Genomic DNA, 24,129 nt, shown 5'->3' on the forward strand with positions numbered 1-24,129 from the left:
TGGTTCCCTGAGAATACAAGTATTTTGAAAAACGTCAACATGTGAAATGTTGGTGAGTTCATAAGCGGTATTTGAAGAAAAACAATGTTTCGTATCGTTTGAAAACCACCAGAAAATCCGATATTTTCTGAAAAGAAATGCTTTTGAAAACGTTTGTGGAGATCCATAGGTATGCTTGTTTGTTTCTATACTTGTAAAAATTGTTCATTAAAGTTGTATGCATTTCGAATCTGTATGTATTGAAAAACCCTAGGAAAACCCAATGTTTTCCTAATTCCTTGAATTCCATGAAGTTACATTGAAACCATTGCATAGCGTGTAGTGTCAATCCCAGGCGACGTTGGATTATTTTTGAGCATGATTAATTGCTACAAACACGCATTACACAAACGACCAGTTTATAGCTATACTAAAGATCCCGTAGGCGTCGTCCGTACTAATCACATTATCCAACCGCCCTGACTATGTGTAGTCCCACATCCGAAGAGAAAGAGGACACGCAGACCTCAATGACTCCATTAACCGGTTGGGGATAAAAAAAATGTACGAGGGGTCCCAGACCCGCCTCGCATGAAATGTAGACTTTACTAGCAATACCAAAGGACCCTTGGGGACCAGTAGTATACAAGCCATTGAAAGCCCTTTTATGTTGTGTCAGATCGGTAAAACCCAACACTTCGTAAGATAGAGGTCTTCGGGCCTTAAGATCAGGTCATTGGGCTAGCTAGGCCCAACAAACAAGATTTTACACTTTTAGGGCCCAAAGATGGTGCGTAGACGTCTGTGCACACTCGCATGTATATTGAATTCCCAAACGTTACTTGTATGAATCGTAGTGTCGTAGTGTCGTCGTGTTAGTAGTTTCGGATTTTATTGGTTCGAGACCGAACCAATTCGTTTAACAACGACTTTTGGTATTGTAGTGTATTGTATTTCGTCGATAGTCGCGGTGCCATCATTTGATCAAATTGCGTGTATTGAATTAGCCTTGGAAGTTTTCTGTTTTCAGCCCCTCATTGTTTGTAAAATTTACTTTTTCAACCCTTTAATTAAATAACTTTCCGGTTTGATCCTTAAATCATTTTTCTTGACATTTTAACACCAAAAATTATTGAAATTGATATTTTTCAGCATACTTTTCAATGAAAACAGTTTTAGTCCCTGAAATTGCAGTTTTCTCGGTTATAGCCCTTCTTTTTCGCAACTTTGACAATTTTGGCCCAAATTGTAAAAATTTTGCAACTTTAGTCCTTTTTAAATTTAAAAAGCATTTTAAACCTTTGAAAAGGACTTGAAACACTTATAGTCCACTGTCTTACAGAAAAATACAGTTTTGGCCCTCCAAAACAGAAAATCTCGCATAATGGGCCTCATTGGGCCGAAAATGTCATTTTTAGCCCATTAAGCTTGAAATTGGTGTTTTTAATCCTCCAAAAGAGTATATTTCCAGAAATTGTTTTATTGAAACTGTTTTAACACATCTCATCCATCAGAATTCGTGATATGTCAATTTGGGCCCTTAACTTTGTATTTTTCACATTTTAGGTCCAAAAATTGTGTTTTTAGCCTAAGGAAATTGTTACTAAGCCATTTAGCTATTTTTCTAGAAGCACTTTGTATGTAGAAATATATTTGATGCTAAAATCATTTAACATAAAGTATATCTCGGTTTTGAAGGGTTTTATGGCTAGATCCAACATTATAACACACAAAAGCACACATATAAGCATGGAAATCATACAAAGCATACAAAACACATATAGATCTACACTTTCACTTGTATTCCCCCCCCCCCCACAAAACTCATAAAAACAGAAAATAGGGGGTATGAAGCTCACCTTAGGAAGTTTCGGTTTTTGAAGAAAATATGGAAGAAAACTTGGTGATTTTTGGCCTTAGCACTCTTTCCTTGAAGATCTCGAGTTTGAGGTGCTTCTAGGATGTAAGATCACGATTTTTGCATGGATTAGGAAAAGATTTTGATAACAAAAAGAATCTAAGTCATAGATCCAAGCATAATCTTACCTTAGATGGAGAATTTGTGGAAATTTCCTCTTGAATGCTTCCTAAATTTTCGAGATCTTTAAGTGGAGAGGGAGGAGTTTTCTTGAGTGTTCATGAGAGAGTTTGTGAGATGTGTGTGTGTTTGAGATGGCTGAGAGTGAGGGAGAGAGGAAGAAAGGAAGTGATCTTTGAAGTGATATGTTCCTAGAAGTATGAGATGTGCATGGAAACATGTTGGTTATAAATGACGTGGCAAGCAAATAGTCAACTCTTCCATTTCCTCTTGGGCTTGGGCATTGGGCCAAGAATTGGAAGGGAAAAGGAAAATTTTGGGCCTTTGTCCCTAAGCCCAATATTAGAGTTAATTTTGGGTATGTTTTAAGCCTAAAAGAATGTGGTAGGATTTTTATATTTTTATTGGACTAGTTTAGGTTATTCATGTATCAAGGCTTTTAATTCATTTCATTCTAGGCCCAACATGGCCCAAAATGTTGAAATAAATTAGTGTGGATCCAATTAGAGCCCAATTGGGGTTCTAAGCCCATGATAGTCTAATTGGAAGCTTATTGGTCCATTTGGATCCAATAAGGAAGTCCTAGTCCAAAGTGGACTTAAACAAGGGCTTCTAGGGTCTCCAATTGTTTGATGACTATTTGTAGTACTTGTATGATGTATTTGATTGAAGTTTTTGATGTCATAATCATAGGTGTTACACATGTTCTTAAGCTTTTGATTCACATTATCTTGAGTGTATAGATTACATGACACAAAATTTCCAGTTGTGACAAAGAGCGTTTCTTTTGAATTGGCACTGGACTGACATCTGGAAAGCTTATGACATGGTGAGATGAAGCATGTGCCCATCACTCCAGCAATGGCACCAAAGATGAAATATAGAGTCCCTATATCCTTGTGGTTAGTAGAGAACAGCCATCGAACCGGATTTGTCGTAAAATTGAGATTCTTTTGTTTTCTTCCTTATCAGAGAGGGCTGAGACTCAATAAAGAAGTATAAAATATTTACTGTGTTTTACCATAATTATTAAACTAGGGTTAATTATGTGTAGTGGTTATAGATAGTATCAGTACCGCTCTGCTCACTATGTGGATTTTGTATTAGCTTTTGAGGTGAGGTCTCGCAAACTTACTTACTATGTAGATTATATGTTATATGGCAGCCATACAAGAGATAGACCTCTTGGAGGGAATATAGTGGAATCAATGTAACACCTATTTCAAGGTATTTTCATTTTTCAAGGTATTTTCAATTTCAATACAAAACAATTATATTTCTAGCAAAACAAATCCTTATGTTGGGCATACATGGAGGGTACATTGAGTGTAAGTCATAAAAGGGATCGTGATTTTTGCTAGGTACGCAGGGTGTAGACATGTAGTACGTCAGGCGTACTCGTGCTTATCCCAAAACCCTAATATCTAGGTTTGTGAACCCTATTTAAGGACATTAACTCCTCTTGGACCTTCTTATAACCACCTTCCATCCCTCTTAGCCCCCCATATCAAAACCCTAATCATTAAATGTGAGTTTTGAAGCTTTTGAGTAATATTTTGGTGTTCTTGGTGGTGAAGGAGGATCATTGGAGAAGAGGTGGTGCACTTATGCTCTAAGATCTAGAATCTACACATCATTTTTCATCTATAGTAGGTATAAAGTTCAAATCTTGAGGCATGATTTGGTAGATCTTGTTAGGTTACAAGTTTATGACTTTTGTTTCCCAAAACATTGGTCCAATAAGTATGGTCTATACCAGACCATTTGAGCTATCCTTTCGGAAGTTTTTGAGTGTTTGGTGACAAAAAATGTAATCTTGGTCCTTTGTATTCATCCATGAAAGAGTTATGGGGTTTTATATGGTAATATAAGTTAGTGTTTTATATTTTATCTCTCTTTTGCCATGTAAAGGCATAAAGCTGGAGACTTTATGGATTAGAGTGCCTTTTTAGATCAGATATGAGGTTGGTTTGAAGTTCTTAATGACTTAAGACCTTAGCATTGGATTTTGATGAATTGTTGGTTACACCGTCCGTAACTTAGGTTATGCCCACCGTAGCCTGTTTTGAGCCCATAATCAGCATGGTGTTCTACGTCATGCTTAGATCTATGGTATGCCATAGGTAAGTCAACAAGGGTTTGACTTTTGACTTTCTGGACTTTTAGTCAACTGTGAGTGTTGGACTTAGAAGTGGGAAATCGTCTTTTGCCCAATTGAGGATTAGTTTGGTATTTGGACTAATTGAGCTAGAGTATTTACCTTAATTGTTAATTAGGTTAATTTTATGTGATTAATAGGAGAAGTCTAGTACTGGTAGTATGTGTGCGAGATTTAGTATTCTTCTGTGCTAGGTGAGTCTTCTGAATGTGCTTGTGGGTTGGAGGCACCAATGTTAGCTCACTAAATTGTGTATGTAGGATGTTAGTTGTCTTTGTGACTCTTGCATATTTGTATGATTGGGTTGAAATAAACCCCAGGGTTGGGCCCCATGCATGGGCCCATTAGTATATGACCGGGTTGAAATAAACCACATGGCTGGGCCCATGACTATGTGATGGGTTGAAAGAGACCCTAGGGTTGGGGCCCAAGGCTAGGCACATAACTATATATTGGGTTGGAATATACCCCAGGGCTAGCCCCAGTTGTATGTTTGGTATGTGGTAATTTAGAGAACTCAATAAGCTTTGTGCTTATAGTTTATGTTTATGGTTCAGGTACGTATGAAAGGGAAGGGCTCAATGTGATGGCACAGCATCCCCCTCCTCATGATTCCGCACTTATGATTATTTGTACTCTGATGTTTGACATTTTGTAATGTGGTTGACTTTAAGACATATAATGTATGGAACTAATGGTTTTTAAAATACAAAATATTTACCACTATTTTTGGGGTGTTACAAGTTGGTATCAAAGCCATGGTTTGATGGATTCGAGCACACTTTTGAGTATATTAGAACTCAAACTGAGGAATTGTTAATCTTTTCAACAGGAAATGAAATTTTAAAATAGTTTTACCAAGTGGAAATGGGGTATGATGCGTGTAATCAATCGAGCTCAAGTAAGTGGTTCCCAAAATACACACACCCTTCTGTTACGAATATTATATCAAATATGTCAACTGAATGCTAGAGTATGGCTAAGGATACCTTAAGGAATCATATGATAGAATTGTCTGATTTGTGTGTTGCCTTATAGCCTAAGAGGATTAGATGCTATGTGTTTGTCGAAATTGATATTGACTAAGTTAGTTGCTAAGTGTATGCTATAAAAGTTGTATATGATTAGGTTCATATAGCCCTAGAATGATCGGTTTAGTCTCATTTCATGTTCCTTGTTTGGTTGTGGATTTAGGGTAGAATCATATTCAACATTATATATGATCCCATTTTGTGTACACCTTGCATGCATAGGGAAACCAGCGGTGTTGGTTGAGGTTCTCGGTATAGCAGGGCGGTTGAATTGAGATTTCCTAGGCGAACCTAGGAAATGTGATAGTAGGTTTGTATGTTGTTTAGAATAGGGATGGTGTATATAGATCTAGTGTGGTGACTTAGGGGATTCGGGATGGTTCTTGAGGAAAGTACAGATAGGTGTGGAAGGTGGTATTAGGCATGTACTACGAAAGCACAGGATATGTACTCGAGGCAAGAACATTCTTGGAACTCTTAAGGGTTTTTATAGAGGAAGTGCCATCAATATTTTGATGATCGTTTATATGTTTGTACTCAGTTGAGTATGGTTTCCACTCGAGGAGGAGCTTCTGCAACTGGTTATGGCGCTGGTGTCAAACCAATAGATGATCGGTTGCACGAGTTTATGACATTAGAGATCACTCGTGGTACCATGGAGTCCACCCGTATGATTTTTGGTACCATCAAGGAGGGGATTATGGAGCTCCTGTACGGGCGACTCGGGGCCCTTTGGGCGGAGATCACTTCGGGATAGTTAGGAGCATAGACTCCCTCGTTTCGAGAGTTCAAGGCCTGTGGAGCTATAGAGTTCTTTGGGGATAAGGACCCCATTTCTAGCCATTGACAGATCACTGACATGGAGGATGCTCATCAAACAAGATTCTTCCCTAAGGGGGAAAAGGTGGGATTTGCCTCCTACCTTCTGAGAGACCGAGCCCGAGACCAGTGGGAAGAGTTCGGTCATGCATTGGGGACTGATGCAGTAGTCTCCATGTCGTGGGTGGAGTTTCTTACGAGATTTCACGAGGAGTTTGCACCAATAATTGAGGTTCAGCAGATGGTGAGGGAGTTTCAAGACCTTCATCATACTACAGAGGCTATGGCAGAGATCACGGCCAAGTTTCGAGAAAGGGCCCTGTTAGTTCTACAATACCATGACATGCTGAAGGATGAGATCAGGGATTTTCTGAGCTATTCGGGGTGAAAGACCCTGAATGATATGATTGTGAGGGCCTGGGAAAGGGAAATTAAGTTAGCACTTCAGATGAAGCGCAATATGGAGTAGGGGAAGGCAAAATTGGGTCAGGCTAAGAAGCCCAAGACATCTGATTCACATACTAGAGGCCAGTAGGGTCGGAGCCGTTATGGAAAACTGCATGGTCAAGCATGTCCAGCAATGGGTTCAGGTTGTTCCAGATGTGGTCAAACTTGTAATATGAGTAAGAACTTCCCCAATGATGCATTCATTTGTTTTCATTGCAATCAGACCGGCCATAAAAGGTCGATTAGCCGAGGCTATCAGGAGGGGAAGTAGCAGCGCCTGCACTAGCCACCTTGAGGATCACCAATGGCCGCCAGGATAACGCAGAGACACCTATGGTGAAGAGCAGGGCATTTCAGTTGACTACCGATGAGGCTTGAGCAATGCCAGATATGGTTACCGACACGTGATTTTATCATATCTTTTATTACTTTCTTTATTTATGTTTATGTTATGTCTGATCTTGTATAGGGATTTCTTAGTTAATGGTATGACTTATAGCGACCCAATTTTCAAAAGAAAATTTTCATTTTTGATTAACCAAAAGACTATCCATAATCGTTGAAATTACGAAATACATCTATTTCCAAAATCCATATTAAGTACAATTTTATTTCAATTCATCAGAGTGTCCTATAGAAAACGCCTGAGAGAGTGCACTCCGCACCATCAAGCCTTGCCCTTGCTCTTGGGCTCAGAAGTACCTGAAACAAATCCATAAATTGTAAGCTAATGCTTAGTGAGTTCCCCAGAGCATACCGCACATATAATCCACATATCACATATCATATTAGTCATAAAGCTACATATATCACATTAGCCATGCATACCACATATATGGATGCCCTGAAAACCCTCTAGGGTCTTACTCCGGGTGCCTCGGGAACCCCCCAAGGTCTTATCCCAAGGATGCCCTAGAAACCCTCCAGGGTCTTACTTCGCGTGCCTGGGGAACCCCCCAAGGTCTTAGCCCAAATGCCTCGGGACCCCCCCCCCCCCCCCCCCGAGGTCTTTACTAAGGATGGCTTGGAAATCCTCCAAGGTCTTACACATAGGTGCCTCTGGAACCCCCCTGAGGTCTTTCATGCAAGTGTCACAAATAACTAGTGTATCAAATATTCCATAATCAACTACCACATAACAAATAATGGGCCAACCTTGGTGCCTTAAACCCATTGGTATGGTGAGGAGACTCACCTTCGTCTAAAGACTCTGACGGTTGCTCTCCTAACAGTCGGTAAACACCCGTGCTGAAAAATAATAACATTACTCAATGTTAATACCATCTATGTGGAGAACCTAAATCCCCAAGTCCTTTCACAATGGCCCAAAAAGTACTCCTTAGCTAATGGGCCCAAATTCCATATCTAGAATCATCAATGGGCCTCATGGCCCTGTAAAGCCCAACCATAACATCCATGGCCCAAAACAGATAAACTAGCCTACTAACTCCAAAACGTGACCAGGCCCAATGACTAGTTGAGGCCCAAAAGCTCAAAGGCCCAAAACAAGTCCAAGCCCAATTGATGTGCGTACGCCTGGCGTACCACCCTGGTACGCGCAGTGTACTGAGTCCCTGAGTAGTACGTGCGGCGTACACTAACTTACGCCTAGTGTACAAACATATTAAGCACTTCCTTCCATTAAGTCCTTAATACTCGATGTTCTAACGTCCAAAACCAAATCTAAACTCATTAAGACGTCCTAGGGCATAAAGTTGGCAACTTTATGCCCTTTCATGCTCTATGGGACTTAAAAAACTTCATTCTTCACATTAGAACTTCATATAAGGATCCAAACTCTTGCATGGAATCTAGATACTCCCCAAGCTAGCACATTTATACATCTAGCGTGCTCACAAGGCTCAGATCTAACCATTTCAACCTTTGGAGTTGCTCAACTCTAAAGAGAAGGTCCAAAACCAACAAAAGGGACCATAAAGAAAGCCCTAACTAGATCTAAAGAATAAGAAGGAAAGATCAAAGCTTTATACTTGCAGAAGCTCCTCAAGATGAACTAGATACAGATTCTTGAAGCCCAATGCCACTCCAAGCTTGCTTGACAACTCCTTCTTCTTGAATGGACACTAAAATGGCCACAAATGCACTCCTTAAGCTCAAAGCACACTTTCTAATGGTTTTGAGGGTTTTTAGAGACATTTAAAGCTGAAAGAGGCTGATTAGGGTGAGGCTCAAATGAGATAAGGATGCTTTTATAGGTCTTAAGTCCGAAAATTAGGGTTTGCACATCCGTCACGTACGCCTAGCTTACTCTTGGTACGCCCAGCGTACGTGTTGTCCCTCCGCAATCATTCTTGCAAAGTACGCTAAGCGTACCCATGAGTACGCTCAGCATACTTCAGGGACTTATTATGTAACATTTAAATTTTTCAAGGGCTTCAAAGGTAATACTTGATTTGGAGTGTTACATGACTGATCATGTTTTGTTTGATTCAGGTGCTTCCGGATCCTTTGTATCTCTTGTGCTTAGCAAGAAATTTAGTGATGCTCTCAGGATTCTGGATTATCCGTTGGAGGTAGAGATTGTTGATGATCGTTCTTTGAGTGCCTTGAGGGTTATCATCAGGATGGATAGGTTGGGTCCCAATGGGGGCATGATTGGCTATGATCACCAGCAATTGAGAGTTCGAGCTCAAAGTGGGGGACAACTAGTTATTCCTGGCAAGGGAGCTTTGCATTAACAGGCTCTCAGTTCAGCTACAAGAGCCAGGAGATATCTTCAGCAGGACTGTTTTGGGTTTTTGGCTTATCTGGGTAATACTTGGTTTGGGGCACGACAACGTTGAGTAAGGTTCCTATTGTTCTGGTTTTCCACGATGTGTTTCTTCAGGATTTTCCAGGAGTGCCTCCCAAGAGGCACGTTGAGTTCTGAAATGATTTAGTTCCTGGAGCAACCCCGATAGCCAAGTTCACCGTGTCGTTTGGCACCATCGGAGATTCAGGAGTATTCTACACAGCTTTAGGAGCTATTAGACTGGGTTTATTAGTCGAGTAAATTACACGAATGGTCCCTACGGTTTAGAGTAATTTTCGTGTTTGGTCCCTAACTTATTTTTTTAACTCAAAAGGTCCCTAGTGTTTATTTTTGTTATGCGTTTGGTCTCTGTCTTACCTAAAATGACTATTTTGCCCTTGATTTTTTGATTTATTTAAATAAACACACCTCAACCCCACTCCACTCACCTCACCTTACCTTACATACCCCATAATTTTTACCTATTTAAATAATAGTCTTTTTAGGTAAGATAGCGACCAAGCTTGTAACAAAAACAAACAGTAAGGACCAAACGCGTAACAAAAACAAACAGTAGGGACCTTCCGAGTTAGAAAAATAAGTAAGGGACCAAGCACGCAAATTACCCCAAACCATAGGGTCCATTCATGTAATTTACTCTTAATTAGTCTGATCAGTTCACCATAGGAAGCATCGACCCTGTTCGTGAAAAAGAAGGACAAAGCGTTACATGATAAGTATTATAAAAAATGAGTGTACGAAATTACTTTCGTAATGGATTTATGAGTATCAAATAATAGATATCATATTATTCTATTTAAAATCGTATCATCTTTATAACCAATAACCATGAAAATAAAAATAAAGTCAATTTAAATAGACATATTTTATTTTTAATGAATCTTAAAGCTATTTTTTGATACATGTTTTATATTTAATATTTTATTTAAACTTTTCATATTTTTAATTTATTTTACACTATCTATTTTGAGGACAATATCATTATTATAAAAAGTAATTTTTAACTAATTTTTTTTTTATTAATTTGACATTTTTATTTAGATTTTCCATTTAAAATTTATAGCTATGTTTTTAAAAAATAAGCTTTAAATATATTATAAAAATTATGTTTCAAATTTAATATCATATTTAGATTATCAAACTAAGTATATCATATTGAGAATAAAGAATTAATATTGAAATTACAATAATATTGGATTTAAAATATTAATTTAAGAAAAAAAGTTCAAAAGTTGGGGGTTACAAAGGTGTTGTTTGTTTGTTTTTTTTTTTTGAGTTAAAATGTCTGCAGTCTGTGGACCATATCTGTAGACCTCTGCAGCAGAAGAGGTGGACCAAACGTCTGCAGTCTGAAAAAAGAAGACTGTTTGTTTTTTTTAACATCTGCAGACTACTAAAATAAACTAAAATCTAAATAAACTGTTTTTTTTAAAACACAAAGTGATTTTTTAATATATTTATGACTTTGTTATAAATAATTAACAAATCTAAATCAACTTTTATGTATTAATGTATAAACAATGAAAATAAAAATGGTATAAATTAACGTATATATTTGATAAAAAAACAAACAGTCTGCAAAGGTTAATGTCTGCGTGTGGTCTGCGTCGTGCAGAGAAAAGATACTAGGAAGATCTGCGGACAAAAAACAAACACCACCTTAATGTGGTTGAAAAAAAATTCTTGTGTATATATATATATATATATATATATATATATATATATGTGTGTGTGTGTGTGTGTGTGTGTGTGTATATATATATATATATATATATATATATATATATATATCATTTCATTATATACTTATAAAGCTTGCATTTTTTCTTGAACCATATTCATTTGAAACTCCCATGTATTTTTTCCTTTCACCACATTCATTTGAAACTCCCATGACTTTTTAATTTCTTTCAAATAATTATTATAAGTTGGTTAATAAGGTTAAATAAATATCAAACATAAAGTGTAAACATATATAAACTAAATTTCAATATTAAAAATTTATATTTTCTTCTACTTATAAAGTTTGTTTTTAACTTTTAACATATTATACTTAATTTATTTAGTCTAATATGTTGTATGTAAACCGTTATCATTTTAAAGCTACAACTTTTGATCAATTTGTATAAAATACTTAAATTGTTAATTTAAATATAACCTTACAGTATCAACTTAAATATAAAATTTAGTTTAATTTAAACAACCCAAAGAATATTTTGTAAATAGTTAAAAGTGATAAATTGTAGTGTATTTCTAATAATGATTATAAATTGATTAATAAGGTTAAATAAGTATCAAACCTAAAGTGTAATAAATAATAAACTAAATTTAAATATTAAAATAATATTTTTACTTCTACTTATAAAGTTATGTCTTCAACTTTTAACATATTATACTTAATTTATTAGATTTAATATATTGTTGTATTTAATCATTATCAGTTTCAAGCTACAACTTTTGAACTGTATTGACAAAATACTTCAATTGTTAATTTAAATATAATTATATACGGTCAACTTCAATATAAATTTCAGTTTCACTTAAAAAAAACCCAAAAAATATTTTGTGAATAGTGAAAAGTGATAAATTGTAGTGCTAAATGCAAAAAACTAAATTGTAATATCAATTCACTAAAATATTTCCTAAAGATATTTTTATAATCGTTAAAGGTTTTGAAATAAGTAGCTTAAAATAACTTACAATAACAATAGTTAAAAATAACTCTATATAAATGATTATATTGTTACCTTTAAAATAAAAAAAAAATGTTTGATAATAAATTTTGAAAATGAATTAACAATAACAACTCTAAATAATTTAAACCATATATTATATTTAATTTTATTCATAAGTAACCCACAGGTAGAAGTCATTCAAAAAATTGAGATTATACTATTTTAATAGATATATATATATATATATATATATATATATATATATATATATATATATATATATATATATATATTATCATATAATTGAAAATAATTAATATACTATATCAACTTCGTATACGAATTATTATATTAAATTTAACGACATTATTGTTATATTTAAATAAACATATATTTGTAAAGATTTCAGCTATGTAGATGCTTCTGCGCAATGCGCGGGTGTGTGTATATATATATATATATATATATATATATATATATATATATATATATATATATATATATATATATATATATATATATATATCGACATTTTAATGCTTCGAAAAACTGATTTTCCTCAGCATTTAAAGCTTCTGTTAATTATTGTTTTCCTTTTTGAGGTACACACATCAAAACATGTATAAGAGTCAACAAAAAACTTTAATACATTTAAGAAGTCAACATATATTTACAATTTTAATAAAAGACAGCAAAAAGTGTTTGACCATGGTTCCTTGTGTCTCCATGTGAGATAGAAGTGAAGGCTGCTCTTTTCCAAATTATCCAAATACCATTTCTAGACTTTGAATGTCGAACTCATCTCGAGGGCTTTTATAATTGTAGTGTTTCATCCGATATCCTGAGAGATGTTCAGCATATGTAAATCTTCAAAAACCCTACCAAGAGTGTAGTGATTAGAAGCTGATAAATTATTATGTATATAATATACTATTTTTTCGAAGAAATGCAGTGGTACTAATTACTCTTGCATTGTAGGAAACCTTTCCATATCAAGAAATCTTGATTTTTGGTTCCAAACGGTGCATCATAACATCTCCAAATAATTAACACAAGCTGACACGCAACATAAGGAAATACACAGCCAAAGTATATACAGATCCAAAAGAAGAAAAGGTTGCATGTTGTGTTAAAAGGATGAAGAAGATGGATAAATTAAGGTTAAAAGAATGAAAGGGAAAACATAAGAACGGGGGTTTGAGAGGAATGAAGCCTGGTCCGATGTTGTCATCTTATACGAAGAAATTGCTGCAAATTCAATTAATCGAAAAGGATGAATGCATCGAGCCAGCCAACATCCCCCACAAACCACTATCTGTCTCATCCTCCTCCTTCTAAAGATAGATCGATGATTAATATACTAACTGCATCTAATCACCCCACCCGCCCACCCCCACACACCACCTAACCATTGGTTTCTGGAGAGAGAGAGAGAGAGAGAGAGAGAGAGAGAGAGAGAGAGAGAGAGAGAGAGAGAGAGAGAGAGAGAGAGAGAGAGAGAGAGAGATGATGGAAGGGGAAACTGTGGAAAACCCTAAGGCCTTTGCATAAGAGAAATATCAAATATATAGAGATAGAGGGTGCGGATGGGGTATCTTTGACTTCCAACGCCCCCCCCCCCCCCCCCCCCCCCCCCCCTCCCTCTTATTATTTTATTTATTATGTTAATATTAATATCATAATCTTAATAATATATCAAAAGAGAGACTACGAAAAAAAATCAATGCATTTTATTGAGTTGTTATTGTATTATTAATACTTTATTTAAGAAAATCTGATATCTACTTTTAATTAATTTGGTGCCATATTGAACAGTAGTTATTAGAGAAAATCGTATATGGATATAAAACTATTAATTTATTATATATCTGTATAATAATAGTAATTAATAATATTAGAAAATATATAATGTAATTTGTTATAATATAAATTTAATAATTGTTGGTTAATTTAATGGTAATTATATATTTGTTCGATCATTTCTAAACTTATAATATTATTCTAAACTCAACAATTTTATGTATCAAAATGGAATAAAATGATATAGATAGGATGATATTTAATTTCTCGAATATGGGATTATCTTCAATCTATTAAACTATTCTTAAACAAAGTAGTATATTTCAAAGTATTCACATTTATCTTCACCCAATGCTACATTCTACCACAAATTCCCCATGAAAACCCCCACTTGCCACCTCATGTTCCAGTGAAGTGCAACGTCAAAGAAAAAGCCTACCTTCTTATCTAACTCCTCTTGGGGTGTTTATTTGAAAGATCCGTTGGATGTCATCTAATCAAAACATATATCCGAATAATCTGAACTAACTTAAAATCCAATCTAAACTAACCAAATTATAATTCTGGATCATTTTCACAATATATGGTTCTCAGGCGTTGAGACATTTCACAAAAATATAACTTTAACGTTAACAAAATTAATTTCTCAAGTTTGAATTCCCAAATTATTATCCATTCGATGTCATCTTCATGAACTCAAATATAAGAAAAAAAATAGATTCTAGAGTGCATATTTCTTGATATAAAAAGCTTAAGTTCATCTTTATTTGGGTTTATTTTTGTTAATTGATAATCGGTACGTGTTAGACAGAAGTGAAGATAATTAATGATTATTTTACATATTTAGTTGACACTATTTTGGATAAAAATCGAGCTTTAGTTGTTTTAAAAATTACTGAAAGATGAAATTTTTTTAGTTAACATGATAGGTATCCGCTCTCTTTGTTGTTAGTTGGGCGTAGGCCGCGTAGCATAACTTCAATTTAGAAATAAAATACAATAAGAGTACTAAAAGCCTTGATAGTTCAATTCATAGGTCTAGATGGGGCCTTCATGAAGGGTCCATACCCTGACCAAATACTAACAGTTGTAGGACTTGATTCAAATAATGATATACACCCTCTAGCATATGTGGTAGTGGAGAATACGAACAACTTCTAGTTTCACATTTATTACAAATATACAGAAGGTATAACTCTCTCTATGTGTTTACTTTTAATTGCTAATCAATTGAATATGTTTGAATGACATTGTATTTCAACTAAATGTGGTTAAATGTCAACCATGGGCTTGTACTTGTTATTGCTAAATTATTTCCAACTGTTGAACTTAGATTTTGCATTAGGCATATTCAAGAGAATATGAGGCGGTGTTGGAAAGGAAAAAGAATTAACAGACTATCATTGTGCATGTGGTTAAACAACTAGCACACTTATGACTGAAAGAAAGATTGAAAGCTTTGAAAAGTTCAACCCAGAGGCACATGAATGGCTAAGTAAAATCCAACCAAAGCACTCGGTCAAATCACACTTCTTAGGTAATGTATTAAAAAAATTATGCTCTAGTTTTATTTGGAAAGGAACTTCCATAAGGATTTGTGCCAGCTTTTGTGCACTGATTAATTTTCGTTGCAAACATGACGTTATGTCTTATGCCCTGGAGTCATTGCAGACAAACCTCCATGGTCAGAGGGGCTGAGTACTGCTAGGATTTGGATTTGAAGATAGGTCAATAGGTTATCCACAATATATTCTGCATGTCTTACTAAGTCACCATAACATAAGTTAGGATGTCAATTTAATGGTATATATGTTCAACGGTAAGGGCATTGTCTTAAGCTCAAACAAGTAACATGTGAGAAGTTTTTAATTCAAAGTTACAAGGTGGTCTTGACAAATCCATAATAACATGTTTAAAATACATCTAGGAGTTCCTAATATAGAGGATTTGTATTGTATAAAAGGTCATTGGCAAGGTACATGGACCACTAAACTCAACTTCCATGTAACACCAAGTTCCAGGTATAACTAATTTTGTGATTTTGGCATTTAAGATTTAAAAATATGAGATTTTTGGTGGCCACAATGTGGCGGTATAGTCGCCACGACGTGACATCACCCGATGGAATCACGCCTTCATTAAGGCACCATGACGTGGCAGCCTGCTGGCCATGACGTGGTGGAGGCCTGCATGCAAAACCCGAATTTTTCGTGTCTTAAGTCATATTTATGGGATGTGATGACTAGGGTTTGCTCACCTTCAGTCTTCATCACCTCCCTGTCGTCCTAAGCAACCCCTAGCCTCCATTTTTTAGTTCTTGAAGCTTGTTAGTGGTTTTTGGTGATATTGAAGGAGAAAAAAGTGTCCATTGAGCAAAAATTCAACAAGCAAGTTCCCTCACCACCTTATTGCACATATTTTGGACCTTTGTAAGTCCATAAGTTCAAATCTTTATATGTTATTCTTCTAGATCAAGATTTTCATGCACTTTTATCCATGGTTGGGATAGCTTCAATGGATGGATTCTATAAAGTTGGCAAGTTTATGGATCCTTGAGGTCGCTTTGTAGTTTCTTGTTCCAGACTTGAAGTATTATTGAGTTTTGATTTCATGCATGAGGTTCTGACCTCATTTTCACCATTTTTTTTACCTAAATAGAGTTCAAGACATGCATTGGGCATGAATGCCCATAAAGCAATGATTTTTATGAGGTCTTTGGGTGTAAGAAAGTTTTTTGGAAGAGATGAGTGTGTGGCATAATGGATTAAGGGCTTAATCCATAAAGTTTTCTAGGAAAAGTTCCCACAACGTGGCGATATGCTCACCACATCGTGGCGAGTGGGTTTCTATCGGCTGATTTGTCCTGAGGCTACGACGCTATGGCAAAAGCTTGGCCAAGAGGTGGTGGCCAGCAAAGTTGACTTTTGGATGTTGACCGTTGACCGTTGACTTTTTGACCAAGTTTGACTTTTGGTCAACTTGAGGGTTTTGGGTTATAAAATTGAGATGGAACCTCTGATTATTGTATAGGTGGCTCGTAGCACCAGTTTTTGTTTCAGGTGAGCTGTGTTGATAGTATGTTAGCCTGTAAGGTGAGTTTTCTCACTATACTTTGTATTGTTGTATGTATCCTTGTGTGTAGGATATTGTTATGTTGTAGTGATCTGTTAGTTTGGTAGATTTGTTATGATTACATGTGTTTGTTCGTTATTGTTTGCATATATCGACATATTGAGGTTAGGTTGAGGTGGTCCTGCTTTGTGTTGTAGGCCAAGAGACCTGGTCGATCCGATTGATACTATAGATCCAAGGAGGGCGGTCCAGCTCAGGATTATAGGCTCAAGAGAGTGGTCCAAACCAATGTTGTATGTGACATCCCCAAATTCACGGTCATTTTAAAAATTTCATTTATGCTTATTTGAAAATCAGAGTATTCATTTTTAAGAATAATATTGCGAAATTTGTTCCTAGAAAAACATGATAAATATATTATCAAAGCATTTCCAAAGAAATGTATTTTGTTTATATTAAAACTTTGGGATGTCATCGTTAATACAGAAACATAAGCATAAACTGACCTTACATTCATTTACACTAGTGATTTACATCTTCTTTAATCTCTCAGTGAAATGTAGCTTCATATCGACACATGTGATACAAATAAACTAAGTGGGTCAGGTTGGGAAACTTTGCGAGTACATAGAGTTTTCAACCCACAATAATATAATTATTATGTTTAGTCGTTAAACAATTAACCCAACTTCCCATCCCCGTTATTTTTTTATTCTTAAGGATCTACCCTAAGAATCATTTATTCATCATTCATTCATTCCTAAGGATTGTCCTAAGGAATAGGCACGAAGTCCATCGCTGTTAGGGTTCATCCAACAAGCACTAAGTCTATAGTTGTCGATGTTATCTGTTACACACTAAGTCCATAGCTGCCAATATCCATTTATAGGGCACCAAATCCATAGTTGTCAACGTTCATTTGTAAGGCACTAAGTCCATAGCTGTCAGGTTTATTTATTTGGCACTAAGTCTATAGTTGCCAGGGTTTATCTATCAGGCACTAAGTCCATAACTTCCAATGTTCATCTATATCAACTTTCATCTCTCACCATTCATCTACCTGTCTTTACCCAATATTTTTATTGGTATAAAATACATATACAGTTTAAATCAAATAAAGCATGTATATTTTGTTCATCAAACATAGATATCAAGAACACAGATAATATGAAAACATAGCACGTAATTTATATTAAATACTTCATATCTACGTGTAAGATGAAAGTAACTATGCACTCACTTGTTAAAGTGATGATTCCAAACTTGGGCAGCTCTTCGCTTCTAACAATTCTATTTTGCTTCGGCAAAACCTAGTATCATTAACCCTAGATTTTAGTCTAATATTTATTGTGACTATTTATGAGCGATGTTTTTTTATAAATGTTAAACAATACTTTTCAACCACTATGTACAGACAGGGGCCAAACATGAAACACCGGAGGACTGAACCATTTTGGCATTATAGCACTTCAGAAATCCAACAACTATATGCGGCCCTTCAAACCAGATTCCCCGTACCGCGAGTAGTTATAAGATATTATAATAACACTTTGTATATTACACTTTATAATATATTTAATGTATATAAGTTCATAACAACGATATTGAACTTAAACATAAGCTATACGTAAAGTAGGGTAAGCATAGTCTCACTTACTAGGAGGTTTGGCTAGGAACCGGGCTCTGCGGGGGTAGAACTTCCGAGCCGAAAGCTCTTCTTTTCGGAGCCTTCTGGCACTCAGGGATTCACTTCTTAGCACTTGGTAAGTACTAAGGCTTGGGAGGGGTTTAAAGAGATGTTTGAGAGAGAAAGAATGGGAAAGGTGTGAAGGAAACGAAAGATTTGCGCCTCTATTTATAAGCTGGGAAATGGCCCAACTCAGCGAGTTCTAAGCCTCTAAATCGTCGTGTTGAGTGCCAAGTGTCAACATCTGGTAGCAAGGCATGGGGAAGCAACAATGGTCAGGATTGTGCCACATGTCACTCGCAGATTATTCCAAAAACTAAATGTCTTCTAAAATCCGTAACTTTCGCATACGAGCCTTCTTTTTTATGTTCTTTATATCCACGTGTAGGTAGCGACGTACTCCATCGGCTAATTTTGAATTTATTTTTAAAGTTATATTTTAAAAAACTTAGATAGTTAAAATCCGTTAAAAATTCATAAATTTTTCATCCGACGTCCGTTTTCGACTGTCTTTATATCATGGAGCTCCTATTAATGAGATATTCAATTTTCATTTTGGTTGTGTCATCTAAAAATCCATTGATCTAAAATTCAATTTTCGGGTTGTGCACTGCTATGCTAAATCTTAGGAAATCATAACTTCCTCATACGACGTCAGATTTGGACTTTCTTTTTATGTACATTCTTAGTTTAACATATACAATGACTTTTGTTTAGATTATTAAGGCTAAAAAGTAATTTATCAAAAATTGATTTTTTACGTTATGCGGTTCTGTGTCGGTTTAGCCGTAAAACTTCGACGGGTCATGCCGTGGACATCATTGCTCCACACCGTCGCACCGAGTTTTTCCCAAAACTCCATTTTTAGCCCTAGAGAATAAAAATCTAAACCATACTGGAACACGGGTGTTACAACTCACCCCCACTTAACTTAGATTTCATCCTCGAAATCAATCTTTTCTACCTTACAGATACTCCTGACAACCTATATGATTATCTCACAACCCCGATACGGACTGAGAAGCCGAATCATACGAACAATGTCCTTCCAAAACTATATTTGAACCTAGCCTTAGCAGCGCTCTCATACCCTGACGACGAATGGATCCTTGCCCTAGTAGCTTTAACCACTGAAGAATGATCATCACTACTCTAACCAAAATCCGAAAACCCAAAACCTTGTCTTACTCCTCGACAGCCATACCATTCTGAAACATAGCCAATATGGCTCCACTTCGCAATCTAATCCAACGAAATCCTTACGTCTCTAAGCGCCAACCCCATATGTAGCTCATACCCAATAACTAAAGATTCACTTATTCGACCTACCCAAGATCTCCTGACTTCACACTGACCTTCTGCTATGCGGAGATATAAAGCCCCAATCATCAACTAAGACTGAAAACTTCACGCTTGGTCGCACCACAAGCCTCCGCCCAAGAGTCTAACTATTACAGACTATCTGAGCTCAAGTACCACATGGATTCCATCCGCCAATCACAGAGTCTTCCTACTCTAAACTGTTGGATAAGGTGTCTAAGTCCATAACTTATTTGGTATATACTTGACCCAACCCGGCATGGTCCATTTGGGTTGCATTTCATCTGAACTATTTATGGATAATTTTATGAGAGTTATACACATATGTTTATTAATATATTATAAGTTATAATATATTAATATGAAGTCATGTTATTTAATTAGTCTTAGTCTTAACCTAATTATGAATTAATTTAGAGATTCAAAGGAAGACTAATTAAATTGTGGGCTATTGTTTTATATGGTGTGGGCTAACACTCATTTGTTAATGGGCTAGGCTTATATGGAAGTCCATGGATGATCCATGGAGCTTTTAACCCATGGATCCTTGGAAAAGGAAAGGTCATGGGTTATTAGGGTTTCACCCTAATCATGTACACTATATAAGCATGCTTATGTTGCATGAAATAGCCACTAGGGAACTAGTGTGTGCGAGCTTGTGTGTGACCGAAATATACAAGTGTGTATACTCTCTCTAAGTTTTCCAAGAGTTTGTGGTGTTTTGTGATTCCATTTGAGGCATTCACACTATTGGTGCTTGGCCCTCAAACTCCTTAAGAACCAAACTCATCAAAAAGGTATGTAATCTCTTCTAACTCTTTTATGTTGAATTGTTCCCCATGCCATGTTAGATAGGTTATAAACCTTGGAAAATTATTATTTTTCATGTATTTAGACAAACATAGATCCAAGGTTTATTAGGGTTGTATGCACACTTAGGAAGTGTTAGATTGCTCAAAACCCAACAGTGGTATCAGAGCCTAGGCTTGCTTGTTTGATACTTGATGCAAAATAGTGAAAATAGTCGAAATTTTTGCTGTCTGGCTGATGAACTCGCCGAGTCCATTGGGGGACTCGCCGAGTTCATGTGTATCTTCAACCTACTCGCCGAGTAGGTTCATGCACTCGACGAGTAGGAGCCACAGAGTGCAGATTTTCGACTTTTGCTGCTGGAAATGGACTAGAAACATTACCCTAAACTGTTTTGGTGTTTTAAAACTTGTTTTAGTTGGTGTAATGGTTGTTCTAATCCATTTACAATAGCATATATCAAAATTCCATGATTTTTATGTTTTCATATAATTCTTGAAATTTTGATGATCATGTTCATGTTCTTGTGAATTTAGAAGATGATAGGAATTATTTGCTGAATTATTTAGAATTAATTCTTGATCATTTATGTGTTTTAATGGAGTCCATAATTTTTCCTCAAGTTATGGATATCCAAAGGTCACTTTTCTTTAAAACACATAAGTTACATGAAAATGAAGAGTCTTCATTTTTATGAACCTTTAATTCATAAGTTATGAAATGAAAAGTTTTGGATGGTTAAAAAAGATGAAGAGTCTTGTCCTTAAGTTATAGAGGTTCAAAAGTCACTTCATTAATAAATATATAAATAAAGTGTAACCTTAATTAATTCCATAAGTTATAAAATAAATAAAAGTAATTCTTATATTAGTTTAAAATCTTCCATAACTTGTCCTCAAGTTATGGAACTTGAAGAGTTTTTGGATTAAAACTACTTTAAACACATAAATCATGGAATTAATTAGTTTTGAATAGTTTCAAAACTTGCCCTCAAGTTTTGGAATTTGGAAAAGTTTCACACACTTTAATAAACTTTAATTCCAACACTTAGAATTTTAAAAGTTAAAATTCAACCCTTATACTATTTATAACATTAATGGTTAATTATATATATATATATATATATATATATATATATATATATATAAGAACAAGTCGTTTTACCGTTAGTAGGCCTCATTCACGAAGCCGGTCTATAAGGTGGGTATAAGGTTGTTGCCTATAAAATGGCGACTTAATGGGTGTCCACTCTCACCCACCGCTTGCTTGATCGGTGGAGGGTCGTTAGCCGAACGGGTAGGACAATGACTTTAAATTCTCATTAAAAGTATAATGAATATTATAAAGTAACTAAATATTTTTTATTTAATTCCCAATCTTAGTTACTTTAGGAAAAATGTGAATTTGGTGCTAGCCCATGGAATTCACACTTTGTACCTTACCAAGTCGTTGGTGGAGCGTGTGTGGTTAACCGGCACACTAACTTGGACTAGTAAGGATCACGAAAGGTGACTTAACGTTTGTCATAGATCAATGGAGCGTGTGTGGTTAACCGGCACATTGATTGGGTGATAATATTAAGGGTACCAAGTGAATTGGTATGGTTATTCACACCTTGTTTTGTGATCCTCGGCATCCCAGTCACAAAATTTGAGAGGGCACACTCGAGATTGAAACATGCCATTGAAAAGTTCAATGAATCTCAAAAGATCTAGGAATTTCAAATCCAATTAAAACCTAAAACTCCCTCGCCGCCTATTACACCTTTATTGTTGGGGTAAAATACACTTGGAATCGTATGAAAAACTTCTCCCAAGACATGGCCACCATTGTCGTAGATCCCAACGCACTATCGATCTCCTCCCACAAATCATGGATGTGGTCCCTAAAAAGACAAGAGGCAAATCCTTCCTTCTCCCCCTCAGGGCAGATACTCGCTTGATGAGCATTCTCCATGTCAGCGATCCATCGGTGGCTAGAAATGGGGTCCTTAGCCCCAAATAATTTTGGTGTTATACAAGCCTTGAACTCCCAAAATGAAGGAGTCTGCGCTTTTAACTGTCCTATCGCGATCTCGGCTCCAAAGGCCCCGAGTCGCTCATCCAGTAACTCCATAATCCTAGTGTAGTATGTATCCTGAAGCTCCTGCATAATCTCCATGATCCCCTCCTTGATCGTACCGAAAATCACCAGAGTCTGTTCCAAAATACCGCAGGTGATCTCCAACGAGATAAACTCCCGCATCCACTCATCCATCGGCTCGGTGCCAACACCTGAGCCTGAACCATACCTTGCGCCATGAGTAATCATCGCCATACTGATAAGCAACCATTCAATAATCATAACATACTCAAAAAATATTCATCCTACAAGCTTCCTAGATTCTCCATGACTCCCCTCGATTTGATTATGGATCCTTTGCATTTAGTGGTCTAGTCTCGATACTACCTTCCAAACCAACCCATACTTTCCTCAAGAGTTATCTTGAATCCTCCAAGTCACCTTCTCAAATCGATACTCAAAGTACCTGAAAAACAGCACAACCCAACCCACAAAAGCACTTCCTAGGCTCTTCTAGGTTCCTGACCTCACCCGTTCGTTAGCTATTGAAGAAATCCCACTAATGTCAGCTAACTACTTCATGAATTAGATAATCCTTCAAGTAAAAGACTCAATACCTATAACAGTTGGACTCTGACAAGAGTTGCGTAATACGGTAAAGTCCATCACTCTGAGATTATTTAACCTTTACAGCATGCAACTTAATATATTCTTGAAATAATTATTAGCTCACATTAATATGAGTCACACAAAGAACAAAGCATGCAACATTCAGGCATCAAAAAATCTAACAAGCGCATCATCTAACTATAGGCATATAAAGTCATCTCTCCTAATCACGAAATCCTTAGCAGATCCTTATCCCTATTCTAGCATGCAATTCTTATAACATATATCATAACATAGATGTATGGTATTCTGGTAATTACTTACTTGAGCTCGACTGATTGCACATATCACACCACTTTTTCTTTATCAAAATCCTTTTAAAAAACTTATTTTCATTCAAAATATTTCCATTTTGAGTTTAGACACACCTGAGAGTGTGTTTGAATCCCTCAAACCAAGGCTTTGATACCAACTTGTAACGCCCCAAAAATTATAAGGTAAAAATTCATTTTTAATTCAACCATAAACATCGTTTATCCTTTTCAATCATTCAAGTGTATATCAGAATAAAAATAGTTATCAGAGTACAATCCTAAAATCATAAAGTTGTGGAAACACGGGTGGATGCACTACGATCAAGTCGGGTCCTTTCCTTTAGAACTGGAAGTACCTGACACCATAACCATAAAACTGTAACCACAAAACTTATTGAGATCCCCAAAATACCACATACCATACATACAATGGGCCTTTCCCAACAACCATCAGGCCCCACCCAGCATCAGGCCTCACCCAGTATATATATGTCAGTAACATGCGATGGGTTGCGCTCAACATGCTCATCAGGCCC

General features: G+C 36.0%; 1 long non-coding RNA gene across 1 annotated transcript; it reads right to left on the reverse strand.

Annotated features, from left to right (window-relative positions):
* Positions 1-12,543: 12,543 nt before the first annotated feature.
* Positions 12,544-13,441, reverse strand: LOC145053875 (uncharacterized). Its single transcript, XR_013684619.1, has 2 exons — positions 12,886-13,441; positions 12,544-12,798 (listed from the first exon to the last, which is right to left on the reverse strand). It is a non-coding gene; the product is annotated as an uncharacterized LOC145053875 (long non-coding RNA).
* Positions 13,442-24,129: the final 10,688 nt, after the last annotated feature.

This window comes from Lactuca serriola, chromosome 5, assembly GCF_051521515.1.
Source record: "Lactuca serriola cultivar US96UC23 chromosome 5, Lser_US96UC23_V15, whole genome shotgun sequence".
Lineage (NCBI taxonomy): Eukaryota > Viridiplantae > Streptophyta > Magnoliopsida > Asterales > Asteraceae > Lactuca > Lactuca serriola.